General features: G+C 40.8%; 1 long non-coding RNA gene across 1 annotated transcript in view; it reads left to right on the top strand.

Annotated features, from left to right (window-relative positions):
• Window positions 1-13,360, top strand: part of LOC140531252 (uncharacterized) — a 60,660-nt gene that overhangs the window by 13,465 nt on the left and 33,835 nt on the right. The window contains exon 2 of the long non-coding RNA XR_011976306.1: window positions 12,128-12,234. This is a non-coding gene — a long non-coding RNA (uncharacterized lncRNA). The remainder of the gene's footprint in view (window positions 1-12,127; window positions 12,235-13,360) is intronic.

Raw genomic sequence — 13,360 nt, 5'->3', positions numbered from 1 at the left:
GAATCAAAGTGAATATGGTGATTTTACTTCCATTCCCTTCCCCCTCCCTCCTTTCCTCCCTCATTTCTTCCTTCCTTCCTTCCTTCCTTCCTTCCTTCCTTCCTTCCTTCCTTCCTTCCTTCCTTCCTTCCTTCCTTCCTTCCTTCCTTCCTTCTTTCCTACCTCTCTTCCTCCCTTCCTCTTTTTCTCTCCTTTCCTCCCTCCATTCTTCTTTTGTTGCTTTAGTAAATGATATGACTTTTACCTTTTCAATCCTTGTAGGTTGATATCATGTAATTTTTAGAATAATCATTGATTGGTAGTTGTCTTTTCAAAGTCTAGCTTCCATCTGTGCCTTGGAGACAATTATGAAATTTCCCCTACCTATTTCTAAAGCTGAATCCCTCCATGAAGATGGGGCTGCTATACTAAGTTGTTTGAACAGGTACTTTTCCAATGGACTTTTGGGTAACATTCATGTTTTATACTTTTTAGAAGGAAGAAGGGAAAATAGAAGCCTTCTCATTTGTGGAAACTGCCTAATGGAATGGCATCATGGGACTGCATCTGTTCCGCTTGGTGGAGGTTGCCCAAACCTCCCTTCTAGCCTTTGGTGCGGATAGTCTAGTTGAGAACCTCAGGGATGGAGAGAAGCCTGCCTACCCCCTAAGCAGCCTTTCTCTTAGTGGCAGCTTTATAAATCTTTTCTCATTAAATGGAGGCCTGGTGGGGAAGAGATGGGGAGAGGGAGTGGATGGCTTGTATTTCTGAGAAAGCTGGGTAGAGCTGTACCATTAACCTGTCAGTTCCTCCTTTAATATACGATGCTTTGCTTCTGCTCTGGGGTATGCTGTGTCTGTGGGTTGCTTCCAGTGATTTTGTCCCCCACTCTTCAAACCCCGCACCAGCCACTGAGCCCTAGCATCCTGCTAACTGGTGCTGCTCCATTCAGAAAGCCATAGCCCTTCTTCTCGGCTACATTTTCAAGTTCATTTATTTGTAATCCTCTTCCAGCTGGGTCTGGCACCAGGTTTGTTCATATGAGTCACTAGGGCAAAAGCAAAGCAGGGGGAGAAGAGACAAGACAGCCGTCTGATTCTGAAGGTCTTTCTCCTGAGTGGTCTCTTGGGGTCTCTGTTCTTCTGATAGCCCAGCTGTGGCTGATGTCTACATGTGGGCCTTTAGGAAAATGCACTTCCCTGGTTGGTAGTTGAACCAAATTGACATTAAAAAAAAAAAACCGCCTGTACATTCTTACCTGCGAACCACATATATTCCAATAGGCCCATGGGAATGACAACAGACTGCCATTCTACTGACTGTAATGCCCCCTTTCCTTCCTCTCTTTCATCCTTTCTTCCTTCCCTAATCATCCATCCTGAATTGGAGACCATTCCTCTATCCCCCCTTCCTCCATTACAAATTACTGGGCTCTGTACAAGCACAACAAATCAATGTTAGGCGATGGGGATCTAAAAGGAAGGCAATCCTTTCTAGGATGTTAGGGTGGTATAGGAACAAGAATGCAGCCCTTTAGTCAGTCAGTCATTGCTGTGTGAATATGGGCAAGTTCTTTAATCTCTCTCAGTTTCAGTTTCCCCAGCTGTGAAGACAGAGATGTGTACCTTATAGGATTGTTGTGAGGATGAAGTGAGTTAATATATGTGCTTTGGGAACTTTAAAGTGATATATATGTTCCCATTACCTTAGCTACTCCATGCCTATGTAGATGCATAAACGTGTGTATGCATATACACATATATATGTATAATATGTGCATATACACATATATCGTATATATGTGTGCATATATGGATGATACATACATATACACACATTGTTATATATGTGTAAAATGTGTATATATATACACACACAGTATATATGTATATATAATATACTACATATGCTATACACATACATACATATATACATACATATACATGCACACACACACACACACATAATACATTATCCAGAAAGTTGGACAAAGGGCTCTTCCATCGTGAAATACTTTGGGAAGAGAATGATGTCCAACTATGGTACAGGTTTTTAGCCCTCACTCATTCCTGGCTGCGTTGGTCAGTTTTCAGATCTCGTCCTCCTCAGGTATAAGATGATCTGAATAAGAGGGTAGACTTCCTTGGCTGAATGCCCACTAGCAGTCTCCATTCTAGGAACTCTGCTTGAGTCTGGGCTCTTGGCCACTTGGGAGAGGACTTCAATCTTCTTCCTCTAAGATCTGTGTAGACCCATTCTCAGAAAACTAGCAGAGATTCTCAAAACTTCAGCCTCCAAAGTTTAATGTAGAAGATTAAATAATTAGACTCCACTTTTCACACTTAAAAAATAGGACACAGTCAAATGCATTAGATGAAATTAGTTTGCCATTCTACCTCTCCTCCCTCTGTCTCAACTTGCATCTAATTGTCTCAAACTACAAATGTTTGCCAGACCCCTGTATGGTTTTGTAAATGGAACTGATGGCTACAGATATACTTTGTGTCTAACTAAGCACAATATTCCAGAGTCGACTGCTTCTCCCAGGGGCTCTGGTTGGTTGTTGTCCTTCATCTTCGAAGTTGCTTAGAATGTAGAGAGGCAGGATCACTGACCCAATTGTTTTCTTTTTTCTTTTTCTTCTTTCCTCCCTTCCTCCAAAAAGCACTCCTGAAAACCCAGAAAGGCAATTGCTTTAAAGTGTCATCTAGGTCCAATGAACAATGTTGATCTAACTCTATCCAGGTGAATACAATTCAAATGCGCATCTTTCTTGGGTAATAATAGCTCTGGAAAAGAAAAGGAGAAAGACCAAAAAGAAATATAAGAAGAAGTAGAAAAGAAATACACTTTCTGGACTAAAACAGGTGAGGGTGGCTCTGAATAGAGGGACTAAATTTGGTATCTTTCATTCTTCATTGATTCAACCACTAACAGTGTGTGGAAGGAAGTTTCTACCCACAACGATGTTCATTTGATCCTGGAAATGTTTTGGTCTCTGTCTATGGTATTTGCTATCACTCTAAGGTCTGCTTCCAGTAGTATTTTTTTCCACTCAACGTTAATATGAAAATGCTGAAGTCCTCCTATGTTTAAGTTTGGCTTGGAGGTGACCCTCGGTTTCTTGAAAGACATTCTAATGGAAAATGAAAATAGGCTGTACTAAGCAGGGCAGGCTTTGAGAGTGATCTCAACTCGTTGTGAAAGTACCAGCCAGAGTACATTTAGAGAAGTACATCACTCCAGTGGCCACAGGTCAATGAACTGTGTTTATAGCAACTCTTGAAGATTATCTCTGATGTGTCTTCCCCACTAAAATGGGAGCTCCTTGCCAGTTGGGATTGCTTCATTGAGTATTTGTATCCCCAGAACCTGCTATACAACATGTGCTTATTAAATGCTTGTTGATTGGTTAATTATCCAGTCTCATAGGGCTGTTCTGAGCATAAGTGTGATAGTAGAGATAGGGACTAGGTCTAAGGGATGTCTAGATCAGGAAACTCCCTGTACTAACACAGATTAGCACCTCTTCCGTGACTTACAGTCTTAGAGAGTTAGAGCATTTGCTAAGATGTTAAATGATTTGTCTCATGCCACGCAGTCATTATTTGTCAGATGGAACTTAAACCTAGGTCTTCTTGACTTTGAGGATGGCTCTATATTCATTGCACAAATGAGCTTACATGGGTTGCAAAGCTAAAAACCTATAAACCTATAAAGCTGTTTTAGGGGAAACAAAGTCACAGAGCAGAGTAGAAAACACCTCACTGCTGCTTCCTTGTGAGTAAATTAAATTCCATATATCATGCATTTAGGTGATCCTTCTCCACTTTAAGACTCTCCATAGTTAAAGGTAATGGATGATCTGCAATTCTTTGGTAACTTTGCCCTGGATCCCAGAATTTCTCCAAGTAATAGTATAGCCCCAATAACATTGCAAGCACCACCAGATCAATAGCTCTGAAATCCAAGGGCCATTTACTAGCTAAAGGTGTTTATTTGGCCTTTGTGTTTGGTATTAATATTATCCCCATGACATCTAAATGATAGAGCTATTTCTGGACTGGGAGTTATTCTATCAGTGAAGCTCTCATACATGCATTCATCACGGGGTTGGAAGAGAAAAATCCAGGTGAGCAAAACTCATAGGCAGGATGGATTGGGATTTTAAAAGTTGGTGACATAGTTGAATAGCACCCAATGCCTTAGCAAGCAATGGGAACAAGGGACATCAGCATGGCGGGTAGGGTGGGAGTGGGAAAGGAAGGTGTAGAGAAGGAGGCAGTGTGTATATGTTGTATGAGTGTGTGTGTGTGTGTGTGTATGTGTGTGAGAGAGAGAGATAGAGAGAGAGAGAGATAGAGATAGATAGATAGATAGATAGATAGAGAGAGAGAGAGAGAGAGAGAGAGAGAGAGAGAGAGAGAGAGAGAGAGAGAGAGATGCAGATATAGGATCAGAGAGACACAAAGATAGAATTTTCCACACAATGTCATGACATATAACCCATCTTTTGCCCCTTCTCAGAAGTTACTCCTTCATCCTTCTTCTTTAAACCCTTTCTAGTTCAAGGTTAGGGGTAAGACCACAGGAATTGGAGTAAACCATCTTGCCAGCAGGTTGATCAACAACAAGGCTTCTGAGTGCAGACCCCTCCTTCCCCAAACCTTTTTTTTGGGAGGGGGCAAAAGATGGGGTATATTCAGTGATACTTTCCTCTTTTTCTTCATTTTGGGGTCCCAGTCATTATTATGGGAGTGTGATTGGATGTGGTTCCTTATGCAGCCCAAATGAGAACATAATTTACTCTTTGGGAGTAGTTTTTGCAAATCTGAATGGATGTTGGAATAATATCAGTTTTCTATGGTATTATATTTGATAACCCTTTACATAATAAGTTAACATATTCTAGTCGAAAAAGCCCTAGGATTAGAAGTCCTGAGAGCTGTGTCCTAATCCTGGCTCTGCCATTTATTACCTAGGAGCACTTGAGAAAGTCATCGCCTCTTTGAACCTCAGTTTCCTTATTTATAAAATGAGGATTATAATACTTAGAGAAACTACACGACAGCGTTGTTCTGAGAAACATATGAAATAAATATGTCTACTGTAAAGTCTTATGCAAATACAGAGTGTCTCAAAAGTCTTGCTATGTTTTTAATGTGTTAAAATTTAATATTATACTAAGATTTTTTTGGGAGACCCTTTAAAAGCATCATCGTTCATTCCTCCTTTTCCCCTGATTCCCAGCTGAGAAACCAAGCCTCATAAAGGCTACCTCTTACTTGAGGGGGGTGGAATTGGGGGGAGGGGAAGAAATCAGGTCTCCTGATGTCTCAGTCAAATTTAAGGGAAGGGGCTGGAAGTGGTAATAATGTCTGGGCTCTAATCACCACAGGCTGCTTCTGCTCATGCCCTTTGACCAGATAATAAAGTGTTACGACTTTATTGCTACACCATTTAGATGGAAAAACCCATGACAGCCATTTCCTTTTCTTTCATTTTAGCAGAAGCCTTAGGACTTTGTGATTCCAGCACCATCTTTCATCTGAGGCACTTTAAAGGCTTGGAAGACTATGGCTAAAATCTTTTTCTAGATGCAGATATGGATGTAGTAGGTCAGAGAGTACATGGGACCTGCCCCAAGCAGAGACTCAGTCCAGAAAGATCACCCCTCCAATCCCTTCCTGCCTCTCTTGTCTTTTCTTCCCTTTCTAAAAACTGGGATCTCTTTTCTTTTGCTAATTTCCCCCCTTTTGTCCCCCTTATTATTTCCTTTAATAAAATGTTTTAAAGCTGGAGTGGTAGCATAGTATGTATAGATTTGAAGTTAAAAAGTTTGGATTCAAATTTTAGCCTCTGAAACCACCTAAGTGACCTTGTAAAAGTAACTGAGAGTCAGAGCTTCAGAGCAAGAAGGGATCTTAGAAGTCTTCTAGTCTAACACCCTCTTTGTTTTTTGAAAAAATGAGAAAATTGAGACCTAGAGAGGTTGAATGACTTGTTCAAGGTCATACATGTAGCAACTAGTAGAGTCAGGATTTGAATATAGGTCCTCTGACTCCAACCACTCTTTGCTGCATCATGGGTCCTACTCCTTTCTCCTCTCCAGAACTTTGTTTGCTCACCTATATAATGGGAGATTGGGCTAGATAACCTCTAAGATCTTTTCCAGCTCTGAAATCCTGTGGTTACTCTTTTCTTATATAAAAGGTTAGTGATATCAGTGTGTTATGGCTGGGGCCAGAAGAGGATTGTGGGAGTCTTAGTTTTACAGTGTTCTCAAGGCTGTGCTCACACACATGTTCTCACAGTCATGTGCTCTTCAACTGTGGCCTGCTATTGTTTGGGAGGATGGAAGAGAGAGACTCCCCCAATTTCAATCCTGTACCTCACCGGATGGCCATACTGAATCTCTCCTAAAATAGAAGTACTCAAAAGAGACCATCACTTTTCTTAGAGCCTACAGAAGGGGGGCAGGTCCCTCCACAAGAATCTTTCTTTCATGATGCTTAGTGGCCAATCTGCTGCGATGCAGCTCTGAGTCATGGGGAGTTACTGTCATCTTAGCAAAATATATGCATGCCCTTCAGTTAGAAGACAATAGACATGTCCATCTCCACAGAGTCATGGCGCACACTTGACTCCACAGAAAATATCCTAGTCCAGTAGATGAGGTGGAGAGTGGTGTGGGGGGCTGATGGCATTCACTTCTACTATCACCATAAGTTTATGGGTAAGGCATTGTAAGTACTAGTTCTTTTATTTTACACGTGAGAAAACTGAAACTCAGGGAGATGAAATGAATTTGTCCATGGTTTCACAACTAGTGTTGAACCTGGGAATGAAACCTAAATTTCCTGACTCTGTGCTCAGCCTCCTTTCCACGCTGCTTGTTGTATGCTTATGACAAGGACCTCTTAGCACTTCTGTAAATCAATCCTTTTTGAATAGGGTCCAAGACTGATCTGAGATAGGATGAATTCCGCCTCATGGTAGACAGTGTTAAAGCAACAGCCCAGTCTATAGAGTAATTAGACACAGAGACTCTCTGTGACCCCATTTGGGGTTGTCTTTGCAAAGATACTGGAGTGGTTTGCCATTTCTTTATCCAGCACATTTTACAGATGAGGAAACCGAGGCAGATGGGATTAACTGATTTGCTCAGAGTCACATAGCTAGGAAATGTCTGAGGCCAGATTTGCACTTTGGAAGATGAGTCTTCCTGAATCTAAGCCTGGCACTTGATGCACTATAGTGCCACCTAGCTCTAAGGTCCCAGATGGAACTTTAGAGACCATCTAGTCCAGGTCCTTCATTTTAAAAGACAAGGCAACTGAGGCCCAGGGAAACTAAGAGATTTGTCCAAGTTTCCATAAGTAGTAAATGGCAGAGCTGAGACTTAAACCCAGATCATCTGACTTCCATTCTGTGGCTTTTTTCTATTATACCACACTTACTCTTACATGTATAAGACTACGTCTATATTCTTTTCTTGTTCAATGATTCTATGATATTTATAGGAGCTCCTACCATCTTCTTTTATCCTTTAGTAAGAGGATGTGATGACCATTCCCTGAGACACTCTGTTTGGGTTTTACATGACTGTGGCAGAAGTAGACTGACTGACAGATTCAATGCTCCCATTTTAATTATGTCTAAGTGATGGTACCTGGTCATTCCCCATTCTGGGCTCTTCACTGAGCCCTGTACAATGAGTGTGGTGGATTGGGGTAGTAGGGAGACAACATGATAGGTACTTGGGGTCATGGAGACCTAGGTTCCAATTCTTCCTCTAATACTGACCAGCTATGCCACTTACCTTCTCTGAGCCTTGGAGGATGATATCACCCATAGTACCTATGCACTACTATGTCACAGGAGTGTTGAGAGATTCAACTGATACAATGAGTGTAAAGCACTTTGCAAACTTTAAGTGTTATATACCTTCCCATGATGATGATGATGATGATGATGATGATGATGATGACGATAATGATGATGATGACAAATTCAGTTTTTACATGGTGTGTAGAAATCCAGTTGTACAGACAGAAGGTATGAGATGGAGAAACCTTACCTAGGTTCTAGTTCCGGCTCTCCCACTAGGTAACTATGTGACCTTCAGCAATCCCTTCTCTAGGCTAGCACAGTCCTTGGCACATGGTAGGCTCTTAATGAATTCTTGTTTGTCAAGTTAACAAGTATTTATTAAACGCCAATTTATTTATTATTTGACAGGCTCTGTGCTAAGCTTTGGGGACATACACATATACACGCACCCACACACACAAACCAGTCCCTGCTCTCAAGGAGCTCACAGTATATTTGCATACAAATAAAATACATTCAGGGCAGATTCGATGTCATCTCAGAGGGAAGACATTTGCATTGAGGAAAGGCTTCTTGTAGAAGCTGGGATTTTAACTGAGACTTGAAGAATGCCAGCCAGGAGGTGGAGATGAGAAGGGAGAGAATTCCAGCAAACTGGAAATGCAAGAAGGGCCCAGTTTACAAAAGACTTCAAGACCAAACAAGGGATTTTATATTTGATCCTAGAGGTAATAGGGAACCATTGGAGTTTATTGAATAGGGAATGCCATAGTCAAACCTGTGCTTTAAGAAGATCAATATAATAGATAAATGAAGAATCAACTAAAGTGGGGAAAAAGTTGAGGCAGGGAGACCAGCTGGAAGACTATTGCAATGTGCATGTGAGATCTGATGAAGGCTTGCACTATGGTGGTGGTGGTGGTGATTGATTGATTGCCAGACCTGAGTACCCTCTTGTAAAAATAAGGAGATGTGACTCTTAGATGGTCTCTAAGGTCCATTTCAGCTTCAAAAGACCATAATTTTCTGGTTTTTCTGCTGTCATGACTGCTCTCTGTTTTTCAGTTAGACTCTCCGGAGGGAAGAGAGACAGCCTCTATACTTCCTTGCTCGTCGCTCAAAGTCAAGTAGTGTTTTATGACAAAGGCGGATGAACGTGTCTAAATACTTAACTGGCAGATCAATCTGTGGCGACAAGGAGCAGCATTTTTTTTAAAAAAGATGAGACATCCCAGTGAAGTCTTCATTACTGGCAGCAAGCCACCCAGAGGGGCTTCAGTATTCTTGGAATATTTATGTTTAATTGCACTTGACGTCATTGAAGGAGGGAAGGATTGCCATGGAGCCTTATGCCGACATAAGGATAAGAATTCAAAATCTTTGGCCACCAAATAGGGCTAGTGAACATGGAGTGATTTAGACAAAAGGAGACAGTTCCATCGGCACAAACACCCTTGGATTAAGGAATTCATGTGTAGAGAGAACATCCTGTATGGCATCTATTGTCTCTTTTATTGCTTTGTCTTTCTCTCTGGTTGTCTATCTGACTGACTTAGGTGGGCCAGCCATTTGGCTTAAGGCTCTGTGACATCCCCCACCCAGTAATTGTGGACTGGGGCTAAGTACAGGGAAGGGATAGTGGGAGATGAGCTAAAAACACTAACGGAAATTTTGAGTGTGGGAAGAGATGACAATGAGGGTAGTAGGATGTTGGTATCAATAATGCGATGATGTGCACTTGAAATATGGGATTCTCCAAAGAGAATGGTTACCTCAACTCTCTGCTGGGGTAGGCAGGCAATCTAGCGGTATGAAAGGAATATAATTTGAAAGAGCTAAGGAGATTTTTTAAAGTGGAGCTTCGAAGATAAAGATGAATAAACGAGAATGAAGGGTGAACAGATCCAGAGGGAAAGGGAGGACTGAAGGTAATCATGATGATAGGAATAGGGACTGTCTGTGATTTCATTGGTATAGGGCACTCCCAGGTTAGGAAACTCCCTCTACTAATGCTGGTTGGCATCTGCTCTGCAACTTATAGTGATAGAGAGACGCCTGGAGAACATAAGAAGTATTTTTCCAGTAACCATTAGGAAATTTCTTAGAGAAGAACAGCAGAGAAGCTATATAAAAGAGACATGAAGTGGGGCTTGGGGCTATGAGAGCGGAAAATGAAACCTCAAATAAGCAGATCAATGGGTGGAACGAAGAAAATGACATCAGTATAAAAAGAGAGGGCTTGAGGGTGAGATCAGGAAAAACCAAGCCAAGGCTAAAAAGCAGACAAACTAGAAAAGGAGGGAAGGCATGGGAATGGGCTGGGCTTAAGAAAATGTCCAGAAGGCAGTGGTCAAGGTCAATTCAAAATTTCAGAGCCAGGTGAGACTCTGAAGTCATGTCATACAGAGGTACTATTGGTCAGAAGTAGGCTTTAAGGAAGCAATTTGGAATTAGGAGCCACTGAAAAAAAGAGTGATGGCACTGACTAAAAATTAGATAGGAGACTGGAGCTGAGAAATGCACGAGGGTAGGTCAAGATGATGAAATCAGAACTGAGATCAGTTGGCAAGCAGTAGCTAGTGAGCAGTCTAGGGCATTGATGTCAAACTCCAATAGAAATAGGAGGAGTGGAGGCACTCATTCATGCATAAGGATTTCTATGGGCTAGTTATTGACTTGGTTTTAAAATATGATGCTATCCACGTTTTAGCATCTTTAAAATTTTTGTTGAATATTTCACAATTAAATTTGAATCTGGATCAAACAGCATGCTGCCCAACTGGACACATGTTTAACACCTTGAGTCAGGGGCATAGCAAATCATAAACTTCAGATAGTTCAGTCAGTAGATAGAGGGTGTTAGCAGCAGAAACCTTGATCTTCAAGGCAACCTGGCTCAGCCAGAAGGTTTCTTGTGTAGTGTCTGCTTGGGAGAGAACAAATCACAAAGCATGGTCAGCCCAGAGTCTACAGGTGAGATTCAAATCACAGAATCTTTGAACATAAGGAGCCTCAGCCATCATCTGCTCTAATCTGTGCCTAACAAGAGTCCTCTCTCCATCACACCAATAAGTGACCAATCAATCTTTATTCAAATGTCCCATGTAAAGGAGGAACCCACCACTGTCTAAGTCTTCTGTCCTCTAGGCCATTTATTCTCTGTTCCTTCAGCCAATTCTCCCTTAGTATGGTGTTCTGTCCCCTCACCATCCTGTTCACCTTACTCTGGAAACTTTCTGGTTTGTCTAAGTGGTTCTTAAAATCTGGTACCTAGAATGAATGAAATGCTCCAGATAAGACCTTAACAAATGCTTATAAAGTACCTTCTCTATGCAACACAGTGAGGAAGTCTGGATTAATGGAGCTAGGGTTCAAGTTCCATCTCTGACACGTACTAGTTCTGTCATTCATGCCTTTATCCAAGTAATTAATAACAATAAATAGCAGAGGGTCAATGAGAGATACTTGGGGCATTCCATTAGAGACTTCTCTCCAAGTTAATGTGATCCATCAATGACTACTTTGAGTCTGAGCATTCAGTGAAATCCAATAATTCTCATTTCTTTATTAGAGAAACATTGTCAAATATTTGGGGGAAGTTTAGGTAACCTATTTTTATATTATTCTCCTGATTAGTTATCTTTCTCTAGTTTAGTTAGGAAATGGTTTCAGTCTCATATGGCCTCTTTTTAATGAAGAGTTCTGACTTTTTGTGATCACTTCGGGATCAATTTGTGGCCATTTTCTAGATTTCCATAAGTCATCCATTTAATACTACTACTACAATGCCATGATGAATCTCTGAACTCATGAGTATGTGTACTCCCACTCCTTTTCATTTCATGTAACTCTCGTCCACAACATTTAACATTCAGGTAGTATGATAGAGTGGACTGTGTTGTACTTGGAATCAGGAAGTTCTGAGTTTGAATCCTGCTTCATACCTGCCTCAGTAACTGTACGACCTTGGAAGATTCACATAACCTCTCTGTCTCAGTTTCCTCACATGTAAAGGAAGATAATAATACCTCACAGGGTTGTTTTAAGGATCAGATGTGATAATATATGTGAAGCATTCTGTGAAGCCTTAATGCTCTCTATATAAGTGTGGGTTATTATTGATGTTACCAAAAAGTGTTCCTGTACATTCCCTTCCTTCTATTGAATTTTGGACGCAATTTATTGTCCCTATGTCCAGGATGCATATACTGATAGATCATCCCTAAGGGCTATCCATCCAACTAGATTGTCTGCACAACTGGTATTCTTCATCCACTTGGTTTTTCCCTTTTGATTGATTTTATATTTCACTTAGGTGACACTGAATTTCCTGGGCCTTCATTCAATCTGCACAATGTCATCCACAAGCCAACGTCTGAATTAACTGGCGCTGGACATCTTCAATGACCCCCAGAAGCTTTGGTGAGGAATGAGTTTTCTGTTTTCTATATTCCTTGAATGAATGAATGAAAAACTTATTTGTTCAGCACTTACTGTGTACTAAGAATCATGCCAGCCTCTGAGAATATGAATAGAGAAATGAAGCAGCCCCTACTCTCAAAGATCAATTGTGGCAGCTGTGGCTAACTCAGTTAATCTTCTGTAGGAAATGGTGATCATCCATGTGGATGCCTCTTCTTTAATTCATTGCTATTATTCTTCTTTGAAAATTGATTTAAATAGGTCAAGTTGGGGTTATTATTTTTTAAATTTTGTATTCCACCCTGATTGTGCAGAGACAACAGATCCAGAAATACCCACTTATTGGTTAATGGTTGTTTCCTGTCAAGATATAGGGTCAATTAACATAGAGTGTTATTCAGTGCTTACCACATACAGGGCCTCCCATTTTCTTTCCTTGGAGAAAATGTTGATGATATAGAGACATAAGCCATCTATATAACCTGCAAACTATTTTCCTCCTTTGCTTTTTTTATGCTGAACCATATTTTCCAACATTTTTCTACTATCCTTTTCTATATCCACCTTTACATTGAGAGCTACTGAGTATGAAAGTTTAATCTGATTTAACTTGGAGGGCCTCAAATGGCACTTAGCAGAATTTTTGAAACTTCCCATTCTGTGCTAATGGTGTTGGCCCATAAGCTACAATTACTTTCCTGGTGCTCTTTCTGCTTACACTTCTCATGAACGCTGCAATTCAAGATGATGATGTTTCCCGTGAAATGACACTTCTTATTTCCTTTGGACACGTGAAAAACCAACTCTTCCAGCTCTTTTGGTTTCCTTTTTGGGTGAACCTATGAGCTTTCCTTCCATTTATCTGCAAATTTCTCATATCTTTTGCTTTCCTTTTCCAGCAAGGTCAAAATTCATATAAAAGTTCTTGATTTTCTCATTGGAGAGAGACATAGGGACAGAGAGACAGACATAGATACAGACAGATAAAGCAAGACTGAGAGAGACACAGAAACAGCAAAAAAAGAAAGAAACAGAGACAGAAGCAGAGAAAGGGAGACAGAGACAGTGAGTGACAGAGAAGTAGTCCATCAGCACTATTTCTAGACATCTTCCCGTCTTCTCTTAA

This window comes from Notamacropus eugenii, chromosome 3 (genome assembly GCF_028372415.1).
Source record: "Notamacropus eugenii isolate mMacEug1 chromosome 3, mMacEug1.pri_v2, whole genome shotgun sequence".
Lineage (NCBI taxonomy): Eukaryota > Metazoa > Chordata > Mammalia > Diprotodontia > Macropodidae > Notamacropus > Notamacropus eugenii.
The sequence above is the reverse complement of the archived record's forward strand: the minus strand, read 5'-3'. Positions and strand labels throughout refer to the sequence as shown.